Below are 12,003 nucleotides of genomic sequence, written 5' to 3' on the forward strand. Positions count from 1 at the left end.
CGCGGACTTAATTACTATAATACAGAAATTGTAAACTGCGCGGCCGCTACCGCGGCCGTGCGACATTTTATCTCTTCATTCTCATCAGTGGAAAACTTATTATCAAATATTTCCCTGTTAATAGAGCTGTATTCTTAGGGGATAAATTCCAACAAAAATAGTGAGTCTGTTTTGAAACTCTAACAACAATTAAAAACTTGTTTTTGCAATGACTGACAGATAATTTTTTCCACAGTAGAGTTAGCTTGCAGTTTCTTTCCTGTCCTAGTTTTCTTTCGGTTTTGTGGTGTAGAAGGAGAGATTTATAAGGAGATGAATATCATGATTAACTGCAATGTCCTATTGAGGGGTAGAAGAAAAATCCAATAGTCCAAATGGAGAGCTCCACACAGCTGCCTGACCACCTGCCCAGCCAGTCCTCACCAGGTTCATGCAACCTCTGAATTCTGTTATAGGCTTTGCACCCACCTCACCTAGACAACGTTGCATTCAATCTCATTGGAGAGTCTCAAACACTTCAGAGCCTCACACCTAAAGTAATAGGCTGGCTCTGATGAGTAAACGAGGACTGTGTCCCCAGCTCCTCCATTTAAGAGGAATTATTTCATAGAGAAGATATAGTCAGAAGCTCAATGACGTTCAGTCTATTATTAGTAATTTGAAAACTACGATCATCGAATTTCGTGATTTCACAGGTTTCCAGGAATTATTCATTTTCCTTACGTAACTTCTAGTTCTATTTCAGTAGCATTGTGCTATCTACCAGCTATATATATATATATATATATATATATATATATATGCAAATCTGCTACTCCCATCAGGTTTAACATTGCTTTCAATGGACGTATATTCCTTCTTATTTCAGAATTTTTAAAGTTGTTATTTTCTCCAATAGTGGTTTCCTTGGAAAAGATTTTTTTTTATTTTTTTTAATTCTGTATTTTTTGGTGTGTTGTTGTACTTCTGGGCAAGGAGCCCAGATTGGTGTAATTTTTATTTGTTCCTTGCATAGTGTCCCAGATTCTGTTTTGAAAGGAGAGTCGTAAATTAATAATATGATTACAGTGTTACTTCCATTATTTATTTTCTGTAGAATCCAGAACATTAAGGCATATTATTTGCAGTACTTTGCTCTAAATGAGAATCCAGTTTGGTAGGTTTCCAGGCATTGCACGGTAAGAATCTATTTTACTTTCTTTTTCTTTAGTATTTCAGTCAAACATATTATAGTTTTAGGCATGTTGAATAGAAGTGGCAAGTTTTGTCTAAATTCACTTCAAATGATAGTCCTTTACAAATCTTACATATGATGGTTCATTCATTAAGAGCAATGTTTCTACAGTGTATTGATACAACTCCATGTATAAAACTGAAGACAATCTGTAGATTAGTGTGAGGCATTGAGAGATACTCTAGACTAGAACCCAACATCTGATATGTAGTCACCACTTAGTAGTGTATTAACAGACTTGGAGAAATAGAATTAATGAACCTGGATCAAACTAGAAATTACAAATTTATTCTCTATATTAAGTGTTTCTCATTCATTTGATACTCAAAACCATAATGCACTCTCCAGATCAGATATTAGAGAGCTGGCTTTCTAATGGAATACTTTGATCATCATTATCCCTCTGATCATCATATTTCTCGAGTGTTTTCAGTAATGTCTCCATTTGTCCTAGCCTTGAGATTTTAGAAGCCTCTCTTTACTCTTCCTTCCCAATAGTACCACATTGGAGGCTCTGTCAGGGTCAGGGGGATGAGACCCAGCATCGTTACTGGTTTTGGCATATGAATACACCATGGGGAGTTTGCGAGGCTCTCCCCTGTTGGCAGGAAACTCATAGCTTGCCAGGTTCTCCCAGAGGGACAACTAGGCTAAAAGATGAGCTTCCGAGAGCTTGGTTGTTTTTATAGTCTCTGGATATTGGCCGTTGGTGGAATTACACAGTGCCAGGGACAGGGACAGTTCCTGGGTGTGACTGCCTAGCTACTGGCAAATGGAAAATCTGGGTGGAAAAGGCCCAGTCCTTATCTGAGCAAGCTTAGAGGTCTCAGCTCTGGGTCCCACACACCTGGTTTCCTCTGCTGGTTCCTTCATGTTCAAATGTGTGGAGAGGGGTCTTGAGCATGGCTGTGGTTAGGCTCCAAAGGACTTCGGCCGTGGGAGCACTGCTCGGAGTGGGGATAGTTTATTACTCCTAAAATGGAATACTTTATTTCTCCTAAAACTATTTTATTGCAGACAAAAGTAAATTATAATTTATCACTGATGATTGATAATGTTTAACTAAGTTATCAATAGCTGTTACTAGATCTCTCTTAGTACATTTGTCTTTTGTACATACATTTTATGTGCATGGGTTCAATTACTACTATTACATTAAAATTTCCCATTCTAATTATTATTTTTAAATTGCAGTTTAATGATTTTGCTGATGTTTATTTGATTTAATTAGATAAGTTTGATGATTCTAGGTTTTCTAAGAATAGGTTTTCTATTTTCAGTTGCATTCTGTTTTAATGGACTATAATAGAGCAAACAGTTTGGGAAATGTATCTCATTAATTCAACATATAGAGGGGAGAAATAGGCAATTTAAGAAGCCTTACGCCTCAGTGGGAAAATATCCTGCTTATACAAATATACATGAACATGTTAAAAGGAACCAGTGAAAGTTTTGCTACTGAAATGGACATTAATGCAGAGTGATGATGTAATTAACTTAACAACAGGTATGTAACAGAAGGCCTTACCTACAAACGATTTGAAGTGAGGTCATTCATTTCTTGGCATTATTAAATCTGATAGTGATTTCCATTCAGCCTTGGTCAAGAGAGTATCTTGAAAAAAATCTTATATGTATATAAAACTTAAAATCTAGTTATTCGACAAGTTATACTTTTATGAATCTAATGATATGAAGGACAGAGAAGTAACACAGAGATTAACACACCTGCCTTTCAAGTGATTGATCATTTCAAGCCTTGGGCTCTATGGTCATCCAAGAGTCATCTGCGGTGACCCTCTGAACACAGAGCTGTGAAATGCTACTGAGCACTGCCAGTTATGTCCCCCCAAGTCATGCATTTTAAAAATTGAATAACTTGTGAAACTCTAAAATTTAAACTTTAAGAGATTTCATTTCTTTAAATGGTCATTATTCCACTTTCACCTTCTTTCCTCTGGTGATAGCTTTTCCATTTTCATGAAATGTTCAAGAAATTCAGTTCAAAATACGGAGAAAAAATATGAAAAAAAAACTTTCTCAAGAAAAGTAGCCAAGAGGCTTATGAAAATAAGTTCTAGTCACTCATCATCAGAACAACGCAAATAAAGAGAACAATGAGATATCACTCACACAGGAAAGACACACATTACAAAGAACAAGAATTTCCAATGTCAGTGAGGATGTATGTGAAAAGGGGCTCTCACTCACTGCTTATTCCTTAAATATGCTTATTCCTTAAACATACTATCAATGACAATCTGAAAAGCCAGCCATTCTAACTTCTTGGAATAGACCCTAATTGCCCAAAAGCACAATGTGAAAAAGGCATTAGCACTCCCATATTCATCGCAGCACTGTTCTCAATGGCCAAAATACAGAAACAACCCAGGTACCCAAGAACAGAGGACTGGGTACAGAAACTATGGAACATACAAAATGGAGTATTACTCACCAGAGGAAAAGATAAAGTCATGCATTTACTAAAAAGTAGATGGGTCTGAAAGTACCATGGGTGGATCTTAAAGGTCTCCCTCTGACTAAACTTGGGTGAAGTTAGTCAGAAAGAGAGAGAGAGAGAGAGAGAGAGAGAGAGAGAGAGAGAGAATTTGATCTCTCTCATATGAGATAGAGAAACTCAGAAGAATAGCAAATGCCCAAAGTTATTAGAAACAAAGGGCAAGAGAGCTGCTCTTCAGTAGGAAGCCTGACACTTGGGTTAGGAGTGGGGGGGTACATCAGGGAAAGAACACTAAGACAACTTCGGGGAGAAAAATAGCCTGTGATAGGGGCTGGCTGCATGGCTGCAGTGTGGAAGGGAAACTGGGATATTGGTGGAAGAAGTGAACCGTGGGGAAGGGAGTGGTGGTGGAACACTGTACAACTAAAGATAATGGATAACTTTGTAACTCTATCTCTCATGTGATTCAATTAAATATGTGAAAAAGAAAAACAAAGTATGTTCAAAACAACTTACAAATCACCTGATAATTTAATAACGGGTAGCTTTGACACAAGTTCAGGGGCTTTATAAAGGTTTTAAAGATTAATGAGACACATACAAGCTTACAAAGCTGTAATGGTTATTGAGAGTAAATGGGATCATTTTGCTTCTCTTCATAAATGTCAAATAAAGTTTCTAGGTATATTTTTCAGGGATTTTTTTGGGGGGAGGTACAGTAGAGATTTCTGGGGAACTCACCTAACAATGTTCAGAGATTACTTCTAGCTCTGCACCATGGGACTGTGTCTGGAAGTGCAAAGAGGACCATATGGAATGGGGGATTGAACCTAGGATGACTGCATGGAAAGCAAGCAACTTTTTTTTTTTTAATCTTTCCAGTTCTGGCATTCTTCAATTATCTCCTTTTACTATATGTGAATACAACATAAAATTATGGTGATAGTTTTAACTTTATTAACCACATCAACAGGTCTATTTTGTTAAAAATGATTGGGTACTAGAATATAAAGAGTCAAAGTATGTTAATGTGTTAGCCCAATTACAACGTCACTGTCAATGTCATCCTGTTGTTCATCGATTTGCTCCAGCGGGTACCAGTAACGTTTCCATGTGAGACGTGTTGTTACTATTTTTGGCACATCGAATACACCACAGGTAGCTTGCCAGGCTCTGCCTTGCACATGGGATACTCTCGATAGCTTGCCGGGCTCTCTGAGCGGAGCGGAGAAATTGAACCCAGGTCAGCCATGTGCAAGGCAAATGCCCTACCCACTGTGCTATCACACCAGTCCTCCCATAACAATAAAATCTTAAACCCTCTAAGTGTTTTGAACCTATTTTCAATGATATAGGAACATAAGTACAAAGAACATAAAAACTTACTTTCCTTAAGACTAAGTATCCAATTAAAACAAAAAAAAACTAAATGAAGTTTATTTAAAATATTGAGTCTTTTATCTCTTAAGTTTTTAAAAGGAATCTCTTTTGTTGCCGTTTGCAAATGGGACTAGGAAAATAAGGCAATTTCAGAATTGAACTTGATGATTTTTCTTACTGTCACAGATGATCTATATGTTTCATTACTTTATGAACTTGAATCCTCAGGCAGTAGGGTTTTTTTAGAAAATATAATTTAGGCTACATATTTGAATTAAACATTACTATAATACCACTGAAAGTGTGATATATTGGGGGAAAGGGCAGACAGAAAATCAGTGTCTAATTAAATTTAAATTACAGCTATTGAGCTTTGTAGATATAACATTAAATATATTTCTGTTTGTATAAAATGTGCACCAAAATTATTTTGAAAATTTCTGGACTCTGAACAATCTCAACATAGCTACAGCTATTTCTGCTTCTACCAAGGCATTATTTCTTTTCAGTCTTCATGCAAATTGGAAGTTACTTGTCCTGACTTTCATACAAATTATTATTATTTTTTTGCTCTTTGGTTCACACCCGGCGATGCACAGGGGTTACTCCTGGTTCTGCACTCAGGAATTACTCCTGGCGGTGCTCAGGGCACCAGATGGGGTGATGGGGATCGAACCTGGGTCGGCTGCGTGCAAGGCCAACACCCTCCCCGCTGTGCAATCGCTCCAGCCCCATATACAAATTATTTTGAGATCAAAATGTGTCACATTAATATGTTCTATGGGATAAGTAGAGAAACATTTGTAGAAGAAGGAAAAAAGAAATAAAACATATTCTTTTTGTGTAATAGTTGAAGGTGGTCTTCAGCTGTATTTGCTACAGTAATTAAAATACTTATTTTGAGGAACATAGTTTGAGGTAAATGATACCATTATGTTTGCAATTTTAACTATGATAAAGTGTTCTGAAATTTTATTTAGAATGGGTATATTATATAGTCTATAAAAATAAAAAAGAAATTTTGGAATCCTTAAGTAGAAGTGAAAATAAACCTATCAGATATCAACAAGAATAAAACTAAATCAGATTTAAAAACTTGACTCTGGAAATTCTGTCCTTGCAGAATTTATATATGTATATGTGGATATGTGGAATTCTATCCCTAAGTGTGCTGGTGTTTGGATATAGAGATGCAGGGAAAAAACTAGGATTGAAATTTAGTGAGTTTATAAGGAGAGATACAAAGAGTCTCGTGAGAATAAGCACTGTAGTACTGCTTTATCGTTCATGGATTTGCTCTAGTGGGCACCAGTAACGTCTCCATTGTGAGATTCGTTGTCATTGTTTTTGGCATATTGAATACACCACAGGTCACTCGCCAGGCTCTGCCGTGCAGGCGGGATACTCTCAATAGATTTGCCAATCTCTCCGAGAGGGACAGAGGAATCAAACCCGGGTCGGTATGTGTAAGGCAAATGCCCTACCCACTGTGCTATTGTTCTAGTCCAGGGAAGACACCATAATCAATATATGTGAATACAATACAAAATGATGGTGACAGATTTAACTTTATTAACCACATCAATAGACCTATTTTGTTAAAAACAATTGGATACTTGAATATAAAGAGTGAGAGTACATTAATATGTTCCCGAGAACAAGACCCAGAAAGAAATATCTCAAAATCTAATGAGAGGCACTGTCAGAACCATCCAAACCAGTTCCTTGATTCTGACTTCTAACTCCCATAAGAGTGAGAAAACAAAGTCCCTTTTTCACATACCATGAACATTATATTTTGTTTGGACATCCCAATCTAAGAAAGTAGCCCTTAATATGATCACAATGTACAACTTTTGTTGTTTTTAGTTTTCCCATCTTGTATGAAGATAGATAAAGAGGTATCAATACACGTACAAATATTTGTGTGTATTCATGGATATATGTTCTACAACATATTAATAGTTAATAACAATGTCTAAATATATTTTGTAAAATCAAATATGTGTTTTCTGAAAATATTTTTTTTCAGGATGGAGAGATAATAAAGTGGGTAGGGCACTAGGTTTGGATACAGCTGACCTGGAGTTTGATCCCCAAAACTATTGTAGTTGGCTGAGGACTACCAAGAGTAATCACTGAGCACAGAACCAGGAGTAAGCCCTGAGGACTTCTAGGTGTGACTGTCTTTCCAAAACACCAATTGTTTATGGTAAAATATCAAGGACATATAATATATTAAAATTTTCTCCTCAGAAAAATTTGACTGTAATAAGAATTATTTACATTGCTGATGGAGAAAATTGGCTGACAGGTTATCTACTTGACAGGATCGTCATTATAGTGAAAAACTCATTTTCATATATGGAACTTTGTTTCACCTATATAATATTTTTTAGATAATAAAGCCAATTAGTGTAATATAATAAGAGTACACTGAGAGGACAAGTTGGAGCGATAGCACAGTAGGTATAGCGTTTTCCTTGCATGTGACCATCCTGGCTTGGATTACTCCCTCTCTCTTGGAGAGCCTAGCAAGCTACCAAGAGTATCCTGCCCACATGGCAGAGCCTGGCAAACTACCCGTGTCATATTTGATACCCCAAAAAAGTAACAACAAGACTCACAGTGGAAACGTTACTGGTGCCTGGTCGAGGAAATCAATGAACAATGGGATGACAGTGTGAATGTGCAAATTACATAAATGAAATCACAATGAAATATTTCTATAGACCTATTTTAAAAACAAGTCAGATGATGAGAAGAATTGAAGGAAGTTTAATTCTCATACTCTGCTTCAGGTAATGTCCAATTGCATGAGCTCTTGAAAAATACATAAACACAAGCTTGTTATACAGCTCAGCAATTATAAACCATAACAATTACCCACAAAAAATGAAAATTCATAACTGTCACTGTCACTGTCATCCCGTTGCTCATCGATTTGCTTGAGCGGGCACCAGTAACGTCTCCATTGTCAGACTTGTTGTTACTGTTTCTGGCATATGGAATACACCACGGGTAACTTGCCAGGCTCTGCCATGCGGATGAGATTCATAACCATATAAAGTACTTTATACATTTTTTAAGCAGCTTGTTTTTCATAGCCAAAATCTATGGACAACTTAATTGCTTCTTAACAAAAAACCATAAGAAAACTATGATGTATGAGTATATTAAGTGCAATGTGATAATTAAAATAGTAAACTGCTGCCATAAACTTCAATATATACAAATTTAAATATGAATATGTTTATCTAGGGAAAAGCCAAAGAAATATTATATTCATAAAATATCTAAAACACACAAAGGAATCTCTATTTAAGAAAATATTGATAGATATGGCACTGGAGATATTAGGTAATAGAATTAAATAGCTTTCTATTTACAGGCATCATTTACTATCATGTTTCTTCTGATTTTATAATATGTAAATATAATATTTTGCAATATAAAATATATTTATCTTATCAGATGAAATTTTCTATTCTAAATAGGTATATAATTTATGTTTATGTCAATAAGTGTATAAAAGTTTTTCATTCAGTAAAACAAATAAATATACTTGTTAATACTCTAGTTCTATTTATCCCCATCCATTTTCTTTGCAATTGTAAAGGTGAGTTTCCTGAATATAGTCTTTGTCAACTGGTAGATATATGGTTTCTATTATACACAAATTATTCGATAAAACTAAGTTAAAATAAAATGAAACAGAATTTACTAAAGGAGAATTTATTATATGAATTAGCCTAAATTAAGTTATAAAACACACTAATAAAACAAATATAATTTTAGTAGTTATATATAAATTTAAACACAATAAAGGGGAAAACTCACTAAATTCAGGAAAAGCAATTGTACGTATTCATTATGTAATTAAACTTTTACAATTTTGGGCAATTGTAGGATAACATTTACTTGTTCTTTCTGCCTTGCCACAGGGAGCTTAGATTAATTGGGTTACTCCCATCGCAGTGCTCCCATGTATCTGTTTATTTGTAACTTCTTTCTCTGTGCTGTTGATTTGTAAATATTGTTTTTCTCTTCTCCTTAAATCCTTTGCACAGTTAATTCAGAGCCATGTTCTTTTCGCATGGACACAGGAAGACAGTTAATGCTATGCTTTTGTAACTTGGGAGTTAATGGACTCTCAATGATATTTTCCTCCAGGGTATCTGTTCTCTCGACCTAATCCTTAGCTGCTCTTACTTCCTAGCACCCCAAAAGCAGGGTCCTGACAAGGAACTGGGTGGGCCCAGGGCAAGCGGTGAGCTATATCCTACCCTGGCATTGAGATGGGCCTGCCCAAAGTGCCTAATACTTAGCAATAAGGTAAGAGCATGGTCATGGGTCAATTCTGTCATGATCCAGATAGTAATAACTAGATTTATACCCTGCTCTGGTTAGGAATGATTAATCTGGCCTGAGCTCTGTAGTCTGAGTCTGTGGCAAGATGCTCCCAAGAGAGCTGCCCTACAAGCCTCAATGTATCTCTTACTGTGTCCATACAAAATAACTAATATTATGATGTTAAATATTGTAAGTCAAGTTATTGGACTAAGGAGAAAAGGAACACTCCTGGATGTGTTTCTGACGTTGAGCCTGATGGGCAATTAGGAAGGGCGCTCAACCTCTTATAGCCTAGTTCTCCCTCTCAAAGAACCTGTCAAGGTGCCAGTAGCATCCTTCCCGCTCGGCAGAACCTGGGAAGCTTTCTGTGACGTATTCAATATGCCAAATACAGTAACAGTGATGTGTCTCATTCCCCTTAGCTTGAAAGAGTCTCCAATGTGGCATCACTGGGGAGAATGAGTAAAGAGAGGCTGCTAAAATCTCAGGGCTAGGATGAATGGAGATAATACTGGTGCCCGCTCGAGCAAATCAATGATCAACAGGATAACAGTGATACAGTGATACACTGATTACCTTACTAACTCTAACATGAATCTGGAAATATGGTAGCTACTTTTTCTACTTTAAATTTACGATAAGTATGTAGAAATTTTCACATTTATTTTACAAGTTCAGAAGCAATATAAATGTACTAAATTCTAAGGCAAAATACTAACAAAGTCCCTAATTATGCTCTTTCTACTTGGACCCACTTTAACATCTGTAAAGCTTCATTAAATTCATGCTGTCTTTCATTCATAGAGGCTTTACATAGCAAAAGATGAGGAAGTGTAATCTATTAAGTGCTCCATGAGCTAATATTCTATTCTCAAATTATGTCTTAAATTTTTTGCTACTTATTTAGGAAAAAAGAGCTATGATCTAGTACTTAAAAAATTATCAATCTAAAGAAATTAATTAATATAAGAGAAAACAAAGAATATATAGGCTGATTAAAATATTTAGTCAGAGATTGGAAACCATGTCTTATTTCCCTCTTGCTTTTTATTAAAATAAATGAAAAATTTGTGCAAAGAGTAAATTTTTAAGGTAGAAAATTTTTATTACACTTCATCTGCACATTTGTGTGACATGCAACAAATGTGCTATAAAGAATGTGTTTGTTAGATATTTACATTATCGACTTCTTATATCTTCTCAAAACATTATATTTTGCTGTGCTGGTTCTTTATTTTGCTTGATTTAATATATGGTACATATATAGGCAAAATTTTACTTATATAGGCAAAATTTTTAAGTTTTTAAATAATTGAAGCGCAATTATATTTTTTATCCATACTTTATCCCAACACACAGAATGTGAAAGAGAACCTTACTGCAAAGCTCCAAAAATTCAGTTTTAGAGATAAAAACTCTAGTTACTGTATTTCTCTTTTATTCCATATACAAGATATTTTTCTGAGGTTTAGTGACACCTATATAAATAGGTAAATAGAGCTAATCTCCCAAAACCCACAAAATAATAAAACAATAAGTTGATAAAATACTTTTCCAAAAGGCATAATCTTTTATTTTTATGAGCACAGAAATTTCAAAAAGTAAATATTATGAATAATTCTGTGTCACCACATTTTAAAATATACATGAAATAAAATAATCCGACAAAAGTAAATTTTAGTAAGAGTGAAAAGAATTAAGAGCATTTTAAAGGGCAAATCTGAGTATGCCTATAAAAACATAAAATTGTGTTTTATCCTAAGAAAAGGAATAATGTTTTATGTTTAAAATATTAAGTTTTAGCTGTCTTAAGAACCTACATAAATAATGACAATCATATTAAAAGTTTCTATGCATATAAAACACTGATCAGGCAAAGAACATTAAGTATATGTGACACATTAATTTTATATTAAGAATGTTTAAAATCCTTTAATAAGCTAGGAATAGGCAGAAACCTTTCCAAACTTCTCTTATGATAAACACTATCAGTGAACACCATCATAATGCCAGTACTGAGAAATTTGCCTTGTCTCTTAAAGAAGCTACTTTAATCTTTCTTGCACAACTGATTACAATGCTATGAATTCCATAAACTGTTGTCTGTCTGTGAAGCTATGCATCATTTATTCAAATGTGAATGAAATTTTAGCTTAACAGAGTATTCTCACTGCAGTTTTCATTTGATTGAGAACTTTTTGTTTTTATTTATTTATTCATTTATTAAGTAACAACATCCTTCCATTATCTTGTAGCTCATAGTTCTCATTGGGTAAATCTGCTGTAAATCTTAAGAGCCCTTTTTCCATGTGACCTCATTTTTTTGGATCTAGCTGCTTTCAGTCATCAGTAGGAAGAATATAAGAATCCTTAGAGTCTTAATAACTGGAAGATGAGTTTCATGAAGAAGCAAAACTTAAAGAAACTGTAAATAAGATTTTTCTGGAGTTGAAGAATACAGGCCCTCAGGTCATAGAGACCTCAGGGCCCTAGGGAAAATAAATAGAAAAAACCAAAGACATACTGTACTCAGAATACAAATACTCAAGATTCTGACATATTTTATTCTAAGTAT

The 12,003-nt window shown here is 34.9% G+C and overlaps 1 protein-coding gene across 1 annotated transcript in view; it reads right to left on the bottom strand.

The window, feature by feature from the left end:
- The window catches only part of CDH18 (cadherin 18), a 993,503-nt gene that overhangs the window by 698,693 nt on the left and 282,807 nt on the right, over positions 1 to 12,003 (bottom strand). The gene's annotated exons all lie outside the window — the stretch shown is intronic.

This window comes from Sorex araneus, chromosome 1, assembly GCF_027595985.1.
Source record: "Sorex araneus isolate mSorAra2 chromosome 1, mSorAra2.pri, whole genome shotgun sequence".
Taxonomy (NCBI): domain Eukaryota; kingdom Metazoa; phylum Chordata; class Mammalia; order Eulipotyphla; family Soricidae; genus Sorex; species Sorex araneus.